General features: G+C 44.3%; 1 non-coding gene across 1 annotated transcript; it reads left to right on the forward strand.

The window, feature by feature from the left end:
* Positions 1 to 2,470: 2,470 nt before the first annotated feature.
* On the forward strand, positions 2,471 to 2,543 carry TRNAF-GAA (transfer RNA phenylalanine (anticodon GAA)). The gene has a single exon. It is a non-coding gene; the product is annotated as a tRNA-Phe (tRNA).
* Positions 2,544 to 8,810: the final 6,267 nt, after the last annotated feature.

Consider the following 8,810-nt stretch of genomic DNA (forward strand, 5'->3'; position numbering starts at 1 on the left):
CTTAACATCAGAGAATCACAAAAACACAATTTCTGTCAAAAACACTTTATTGCTTGAACAGCTTTAGGTAACACAGCAGGGGGGCACACCAAAGGGCATGCCAACAGTATCTTACACAAAAATAACACAACTCACTTCACATTAAAGAATCACCCGAAACACAATTGCTGTCAAAAACACTTTATTTCTTTAACTGCTTTAGGTTACACAGTAGGAGGGCACAACAGGGCATGAAAGCAGTCTACTACACAAAATAGCACAACTCACATCACCGTTTTTGACAGCAATGGTGTTTGGGTGATTCTCTGATGTGAAGTGAATTGTGTTATTTTTGTGTAGTAGACTGTTTATCCTTTTAATACTGCGCCAATATGGAGTCGCCCTTCTACTTTCTCATCATTATTTCCCCATTTTGGCATCTTTGGTGTGAGGGAATGCTTAAGGCAGTCTGCGTGGCTACATTTGTGTGCTTTATGATTAAGAGGTTTTGAAAAGTATTCAAAATGGGTGAGGGGGAATGTGGTGTCTGTTATCCCTGACATTCCTATTTGCAGTAGATGCATTAATACAGGAAGAGAAGTTTTAGTTTGCAATATCATTGTATGTAGATCAAGATGGGTAGCTGCAGGGCTTTTTTTCTGGGAAAAGAGGTGGTGGAACTCAGTGGTGGATCTCAAGACATCTCAACACAAGACAACGCAACACATAATGATGTCACTGGGTCAGCTGGAACAAGGGAGGAGTTTTTTAAAGTTTAAATTGCCCTGGGCGAAAATGGTCACATGGCCGGTGGCTCCGCCCCTTGATCGCCAGGAGAGAGCAGGGGGCGGGGCCACTGGCCATGTGACAATTTTTAAGAGGTGCTGGAACTCCGTTCCACCATGTTCCCACTGAAAAAAAGCCCTGCTGTGTTAGTCTGTCTGTAGCAGTTGAGAAGAGCAAGAGTTCAGTAGCAACTATAAGACTTAACAAAATTTGTGGTAGGGTATCAGCTTTTGTGAGCCACAGGCCACTTCTTCAGATAGGAAGTCTGTATCTGAAGAAGTGAGCTGTGGCTCACAAAAACTCATCCCCTACCACAAATGATGTTAGTCTTACAGGTGCTACTGGATTCTTGCTCTTTCCAATACTGTAGGCTGGGGGAATAGGAAAATGGCTGGCTAGCAGTAGAAGCACTGAGAACAAAAATTAAATCTATAGCATTCCAACTAAGCCTAGGCCTGTGGGGTTTTTTGGGGGGGGGGGGTGGGTAGCCCTATTCCTCTGTCACGTCTCAAAAGTGGTATGCTTAACTTTGAGGTAGACCTAAAAGTTGTTAGATTGTATGTAAAAGGAAACCTGCTGTTGTTAGGACTTTTGGATGATACTTGAGTATGAATAACTCTGGACTGGTGTTTCAGAGTGTAGGACAAGAGTCCTTGGTTGGAGACAATGGAAGATTTCTGTCCTTCTCGAGGGGCTAAAATTAAGTGATTGCATATCTCCTATCTTCTTCCTGTGCCTAAGACAGCGCAAGGCATTTATTCTGATGCAATTTCACAAACAGAATCCTGCCAGCCATGTGTTGAACATCCCATTGCCACATGTGAAGATCACTCTTCTGTTAAAAAAAATCACACTGAAGCACTATGCATTGTGGTAGCCCTGGTGCTATTGCTTGTGTGACTGGACTAGATCTGTGTTAAGTATATTTTCCTTTTTGCTGGTACATTCCTGGATCTAAGCCATTGTTTTAGAGGAAGACAAGCCTGAGCGTCCCGTGTAGAATCATTCTTGAAATCCTGACTTCCCACCCCAAAATATGCATGGGGACCAGCAGTTTACTATTGGATACAGTGGTCCTAAACAACACACTCTAGAGAATTTCTACTAAAAAGATTCCATTTCAAAGCCCATTATAGCTATGTGACGTTTTAACAATTTCTGCCTTTAACTTGAACTAGGAAATGATGGGAAATCACCTGTCATGTGCCTTCTTGCGACAGAAAAGTGATCTTTTTTTACTGATCAGCCAGGTTTTTTTAAAAAAAAGCTATTAATGACGATCTCCCCCTTGCACAAAAAAGGTCTGGTTATCATTATTTTAACTCCTTGTAAACGCACACTAAAGCAAGTGCTTAAAGCTCCAGAAACAGGATTTCCTGTAGCGACGCGGCGATGAAATTTGGTTCCTTTCTGTAGTCGGAAGTGATTTGCGACGAAGATCCCATCCACTTTTAAAATCGTTATCATTAAGCAAGTCCCTTCGGATGTCTTAAATGCGCTTCTCTTAAGCAAAGGTTGCATTGTTCTTTGGAGAAGCGTTTCGTGGAACATTAACAGCAACAGGAGGGAAATTGGCCGAGAAACTTCCAAGCTGCAGCAACATTTAAAAAACACACCAAAGTCCTCGAAACAAAATAAATTCAATCAGCAGGAGGGCATTGGGAAGTCATTTTTCTACTCCATCTTTAAACTCTGTGGGCCAGTGGCCGAAATAGCTCAGTTGGGAGAGCGTTAGACTGAAGATCTAAAGGTCCCTGGTTCGATCCCGGGTTTCGGCAGATGTTATTTTCTTTGCACCAACCTTTTTTTCTCTCGGGCGACTACTACTTGCACATTTTTGCATTTCTGCAAGAAGATAAAGAATGAAATCACCGAGTATTGCGCCTCTTTCCTCCCGTGGGTCCCGCAGAAAGGTGCCAGAACTTCCCTCTGAAGGGAAAATACCCCCCCTCCCCTTTCCCTACTCTGTGAGCAAAACTTCCTTTGGTGTTGCCAAATCAGGGGAGTGGGTAAAAGTTGGATCTAGATTATTTTAAATGGGTCTTCATGAATTCTTACGATTTTTATATTGAAACAAAAAGGCTGGCACATTATCGAGCATATCCTAGTCTACAGACAGCACCGAAACAATCATGCACCCACCGCTCCGTGGCACTGCCATGATGCAAAATTGTCATATGAAAGCAAGGATCCTCATGGATCCTCTGGAATTTTACACAGGGTCACCCCAAACTCACCATACAGTCCTATATCATGTCCATTGCCACAGACTGCACCAAAAAAATCCCATGCGCCCACTGCGTTGTGGCACCGCCATGGTGCAAAAACGTGCTTCTATGCTCTGATGCTAGATTTGTGGGTGTTCTGTTTTTTAAAAACTGTAGGATCTGTTAGGATCCATGCCTTTGAACCGCATTTTTGCGCCATGGTGGATGCATAATTTTTATGGTTCACTCTGTGGCTATGGATATGATACGTGATTGTGTGGTGTATTTTGGGTGACCATATGTATAAATCCAGAGGAATCCATGAGGATCAGTGCGTTTGAACCAGGGTTTTGTGCCTTGTCTGTGCCATGAAGTGGTGGATGCATGTTTGTTTGTTTTTTTGCTGCAAACCGTGGATATGGACATAACATGGGATTGTATGATGAGTTTTGGGTGACCCTATGCATAAATCCTGAGGCTCCATCAGGATATGTGCTTTGAAACCATGTTTTTGCACCATAGTGGCACCATGAAGTGGTGGACTCATATTTTTTTGTGGTTCACTCTGTGACTATGGGCATGATATGGGATTGCATGGTAAGTTCTGGATAACCTTTTGAAAAAAACCCATAGTATCCATAAGGATCCATACTTTTGAACAATGGTTTTGCACCATGGCGATGCAACGCAGTGGTGGGTGCATGATTTTTTGGTGAAATCTGTAGCAATAGACATGATTTGGGATTGCATGGCAATTTTGGGGTGACCACATGTAAAAATTCAGAGGATCCATGAGGATCCGTGCCTTGAAACCACATTTTTGAGAGTGGTGGCACCACAAAGTGATGGGTGTGTGGAGTTTTTTTGTCTACTCTGCGGCTATGGACATGTCATGAGATTGTATGGCAAATCTTGGGTGACCTAATATAAAAATCTTGAGGATCTGTGAGGATCTGTGCTTTTGAACAACGTTTTTGCACCATGGCGGTGCCTTCAATTGGTGGGTGCATAATTTTTGTGGTCTATTCTGTGGAAATGTACATGATACGGATTTTTATAGTGAATTCTGGGTGACCCAATGTAAAAATTCAGAGGATCCATGAGGATCAGGGCTTTTGAAGCAGTTTTATGCACCGTGGTGGTGCCACAAAGCAGTGGATCCATGCTTTTTTGCTGCAAACTATGGTTCGGGGCATGACTTGGGATTTTATGGTGAGTTTCAGGTGACTCTGGCCGTTTCCACACGGCTTACCTTATTCTGCAAAATAGCGAAATCTCGCAAGATGCTGTTATCGCACGAGAAGACGCGATAACAGCGTCTTCTCGCGAGATTTCACTATTTTGCAGAATAAGGTAAGCCAGGGCTGGCACACCCATTGAGGCCAGGTAGGCGGTGGCCTCAGGGTGCGGGGTGCCAGAGGGGGCGCCAGAGGAGGCGCGGGGGGCGGGAGCGCACACCACGGAGCTGCAGCCTCCTAGCCCTCCCGCCCTGCGCCGCTGCCGCCGCCACTATACTTCCCTGGCCGGGCACAGCAGCCGCGGGCAGGCATCTGCGGCGGTGCAGGGCAACCAAGCGGGAGAGCTCGGAGGCCACCCGCACGCTGTCCCAGCTGCCCGCTGCAGCGATCGGGCCGGCGGTGTGCGTGCAGCCATGATGATGTCACACGTGACGTCATCACGCAGGCTGGTGCATGCATGCGCGCGTGTGCATGTGCTTGGCTGGCCGGCCGGCTGCAGGCGCTGAAAACCCTGGCACCGCTGCTGAGGTAAGCCGTGTGGAAACGGCCCCTATGTACAAATTCTGAGGACCCATCAGGATCTGCATTATATCTTTGCATTGTGGCAACATATAAACTTTAAAAAACTCCCCCCTTGTTCCAGCTGACCCAAAGTGACATCGTTGTGTGGTCCTGGGAGTGTGCGCACTTTGCGCATGCGCATGTGGTACCAGGGGCACCACTTTCTGCCAGGAGTTGCCCCCTGTGCTGTCAACCCACTGAGTTCCACCACCTCTTTTCCCAGAAAAAAGCCCTGCTTATTCCTTTCATTACATGTACACCTAGGAAGGGGCAGGAAGGGGCACCCACAGGGGCATCTCCAGAAGGCTGGATTGCAGGAATCAGTCACCAGTGTGCCCCCCCCCCCTGTTTGCACATGGACACCCCAGCCAGGAAAAGCGGGTGGCATGGAGAACGGGGCAGCTGCACTTGGTGGCACTCTCGTGTTTATCGGTTTCTAAAGGATGCATATTTTCCTCCTTTGATAATGCTAATTCTAGATGGTTAGCTGTGATCCCAATGGCTGTTGATGGGAAGACATCAGAACCCTTGGATCTGTATGGGATCCGTAAGGATCAAAGAAATCCTTGTCTTCGTATGGGCCAGTTTGGGAGAAAGTGGATACTGTTTATGGGATTTTGGAATAACACTGCAAGCATTTTTTCAGTCTTTGTAAATAGTTTTGTTCGTTTTTTTTTTCTTAGTTTATTTTTGTATTTCCTAAACTATAACAACATTCGATTTATATACTGCCCTTCAGGACAACTTAACACCCACTCAGAGCTGTTTACAAAGTATGTTCTTATTATCCTCACAACAATCACCCTGTGAGGTGGGTGGGGCTGAGAGAGCTCTGAGAGAGCTGTGACTGACCCAAGGTCACCCAGCTGGCTTCAAGTGGGAATCAAACCCGGTTCTCCAGATTAGAGTCCTGCTGCTCTTAACCATTACGCCAACCTATTACTTCCCTGACCTGGATGGCCTAGCCAGCCCTGTCTTGTCAGCTTTGCAAAACTAAGCAGGGCTAACCAAGGTTGCTATGCAGAGCCAGGCAATGGCAAACCACCTCTCTTTACTAGAAAACCCCGTGGGGTCACCATAAATCAGCTGCAATTTGTTGGTGCCTTTTCCACTAATAACAACAATAATAACAATACTTGATATATTATCACAATCCACCAGATGTTGGACTGGAATTTTTTGGTCCCTCGCCTACTCAAATATTATCAGACAATCTAGGAGTAAGTGAGGTGGTGTCATTATAATCAGTGTAGGGAACCCTTTTTTTATTGGTGAAAACTAAAATGGGTGCAGAATTGGATGTTTTCCCCCCTCTGGCTGCCATTTGAGGTTTGCAAGTAGACAGAGATCTCTGCTCATTGTACCATCTGTTGGACCTCACTTTTTCAGCAAAGGAACATTTGCTTTAAGGCTTTAGTTATTCTAGCTACTAGCACAATCCTTTTTTGGGGAGTAAGTTTAGTTGTTTAGGGAATTCATGTCTAAACTCTCGCTGGATAACAAGATGAGACATTCCAGGACTGCGAAGCAACAAAGAAATGCCTTTGGTGTATATCAAAACCACATTATATGCAAAGTGTCTTTGAGGAATACAGTTTTGATAATGAAGAGAAAACATTGCAATATGTGCTGGGTTATAATTGTCTGCTCCACTAGCGGCCCACTGGAGATCCAGGAAGTTTTTCCTTCCTACTTGGGTTATTCCCTAGTCATCATTAGAGGGGGCCAGAATGAGAACACAAGAGATCTCTGGAAAAGGTCTGTACTTAGACCCAGAGAGAATTTTCCCCATTGGATCCAATTTGCTGGTGACCTTGAGCACCTTCTGCCATCTTTTGAAGGTATTGCCTGGATAGTACAATGTTATCTTCTGCCAGTTTTTCTCATAGAGTTGCAGCTACCTGCACCTTAGTTGGTATTACCACCTCTGACCTCTAAGTATTCATATAATCAAACAATGACACGTTTTCCTACTGAATTCTGGGGTTTGATCCTATTGTGGCATTTGGTGTATCCTTTCTGCGCACGTTCTCTTGATATGGTGCATTTTGCTTTCTCTCACTTTCCATGCACAAAGAAAACTCTGTTAAGATTTAGAGTATTTTCCTCTTTTATTCAGTGCATGGGGCAGTCCTGACGAACTTCATGTTGCTTCCAGGTTTAACCTTTTATGATACAATGAACCTTTTATGGTACAATGACCCAGGGACATCTTATGACTTTTGGAAAGAAATTTGACTTTGCAAAGCTGCCATTATTAAAATTTGTTTCAGGCAGTCAATGTTGCCATTGTTCCATGCGTCAGTGAATTCAAATATGACGTGGATACCCATACATCTGTGCTTCATAACACCTCCTACAACAACCAATATAAAAATCCTTAGGTGACGTGATTATTTCATTTAGGTTTGAACTTGTACACAGACTGGTGTTTAGGAGTGTATATGAAGTTGGGCGTTGCTCAGTCTTGCCCAATTCTCTTCTGTACTATAGTCCCCTGCACCCCTGGCTTTTTGGCCATGTGGTTCCTATGAACCCTAGGATAGCCTTTTTGGGCAATCAAAAGGAATCCCTTCTTCCTTTTTCACCAGGGGAAAAGCAGGTTGGATTCAACCCTGTGTGACTTGACAGTGTGACTTCCTATGTATGATGAGCAGTAACCCCTACTGGCATGTAACTTGTGACAAACTACACTCGAATGGCACGTGAACAGACTCACGTGTATTCCTCCCTGTCCACTTGCACTCCACTTGATCACATGGCTCTCCATCCTGTGTCTGTGCTTGAACTGGTTCTATGTGATCGAGTGGAGCGCAAGTGAACAGGGAGGAATACATGCGAGTCTGTTCATGTGCCATTCAAGTGTAATTCGTCACTTCTAGCTTGGCTCTATGTTTGCGGCTTTCCTCTACAGCTCACAGACTCTTTCTTCAACTGATGTGCCTCTTCTTCTGGACAAAGAGTCACTTAAATTGAAGAAAGTTGCCATGGGCTGGAGGAAGGATCCAGTCTTTGCTGAACAGAGTAGTTAGTAGGATTGTTAGAAGAGGAGGATTTAATGCTGTCCCTTTCCTCATGTTTTAGAAGGGGGCAAACCAGAAAGTTAGAAAGATAGAGAGGTCAGGGCATCTGTTTACTCCTTACCACCCTGAACTGTCTTTTGATGTGTAGGTTGCTAATCTCAGGACTTCCTCCTCGTGACATCCTTCTCTTCCTCTCTTTGTCACACAACTATCTCTTTTCTCCATCTTGCACCATGAATGCAGGATTTGTCCTGCAATCTGTGCCCATCCTTAGACTAGATTGGTAGATAGGAATCTATCTCTCCTCTTTCCTATCAGAGTATGGAGTTCCTATAATAAAGAAGTCTTGTTTCTTTTCTAAACCTAAGCCAAGTGTATGTTTATTTTCTCTCATACTCACATCAGCCAACTTCAAACACCCATCTTGTTTTCTCTGCAATTGATGCTACTCTGCTACTAGTTTATGGAGGTCCAGTTTTATATATATTATATTTTTTGATAAGGACACATGCCAGTGTCTTAGAGGAAAGAGTAAAAAATAACTACCAGTTCTTTTTTTTAAAGAAGCCCTCCAGCGATTGGACTGCTGATTGCTCATAGAATGTTATGCCTTGAAGCACCAGAAGGACTGTTTGGGTGAGCCAGTTTGGTGTAGTGGTTAAGAGCGCGGGACTCTAATCTGGAGAACCAAGTTTGATCCCCCACTCCTCCACTTGAAGCCAGCTGGGTGACCGTGGGCTAGTCATGGCTCTCTGGAGCTCTCTCAGCCCCACCCACCTCACAGGGTGTTTTGTTGTGAGGATAATAATGACATACTTTATAAACCACTCTGGGTGGGCTTTAAGTTGTCCTGAAGGGTGGTATATAAATCAAATGTTATTATTGAATGTTTTTATTTCACATGACCAGTCCTTTTTTAAAACACGTTGATTGTTTGCAGGGTTCTTTTTGTTAAACAGTTTGAAGATCACCTCAACACCTACTCATGCAAAATGATTGTTAAAAGTCAATATTTA

Source organism: Eublepharis macularius, chromosome 3, assembly GCF_028583425.1.
Source record: "Eublepharis macularius isolate TG4126 chromosome 3, MPM_Emac_v1.0, whole genome shotgun sequence".
NCBI classification, from domain to species: domain Eukaryota; kingdom Metazoa; phylum Chordata; class Lepidosauria; order Squamata; family Eublepharidae; genus Eublepharis; species Eublepharis macularius.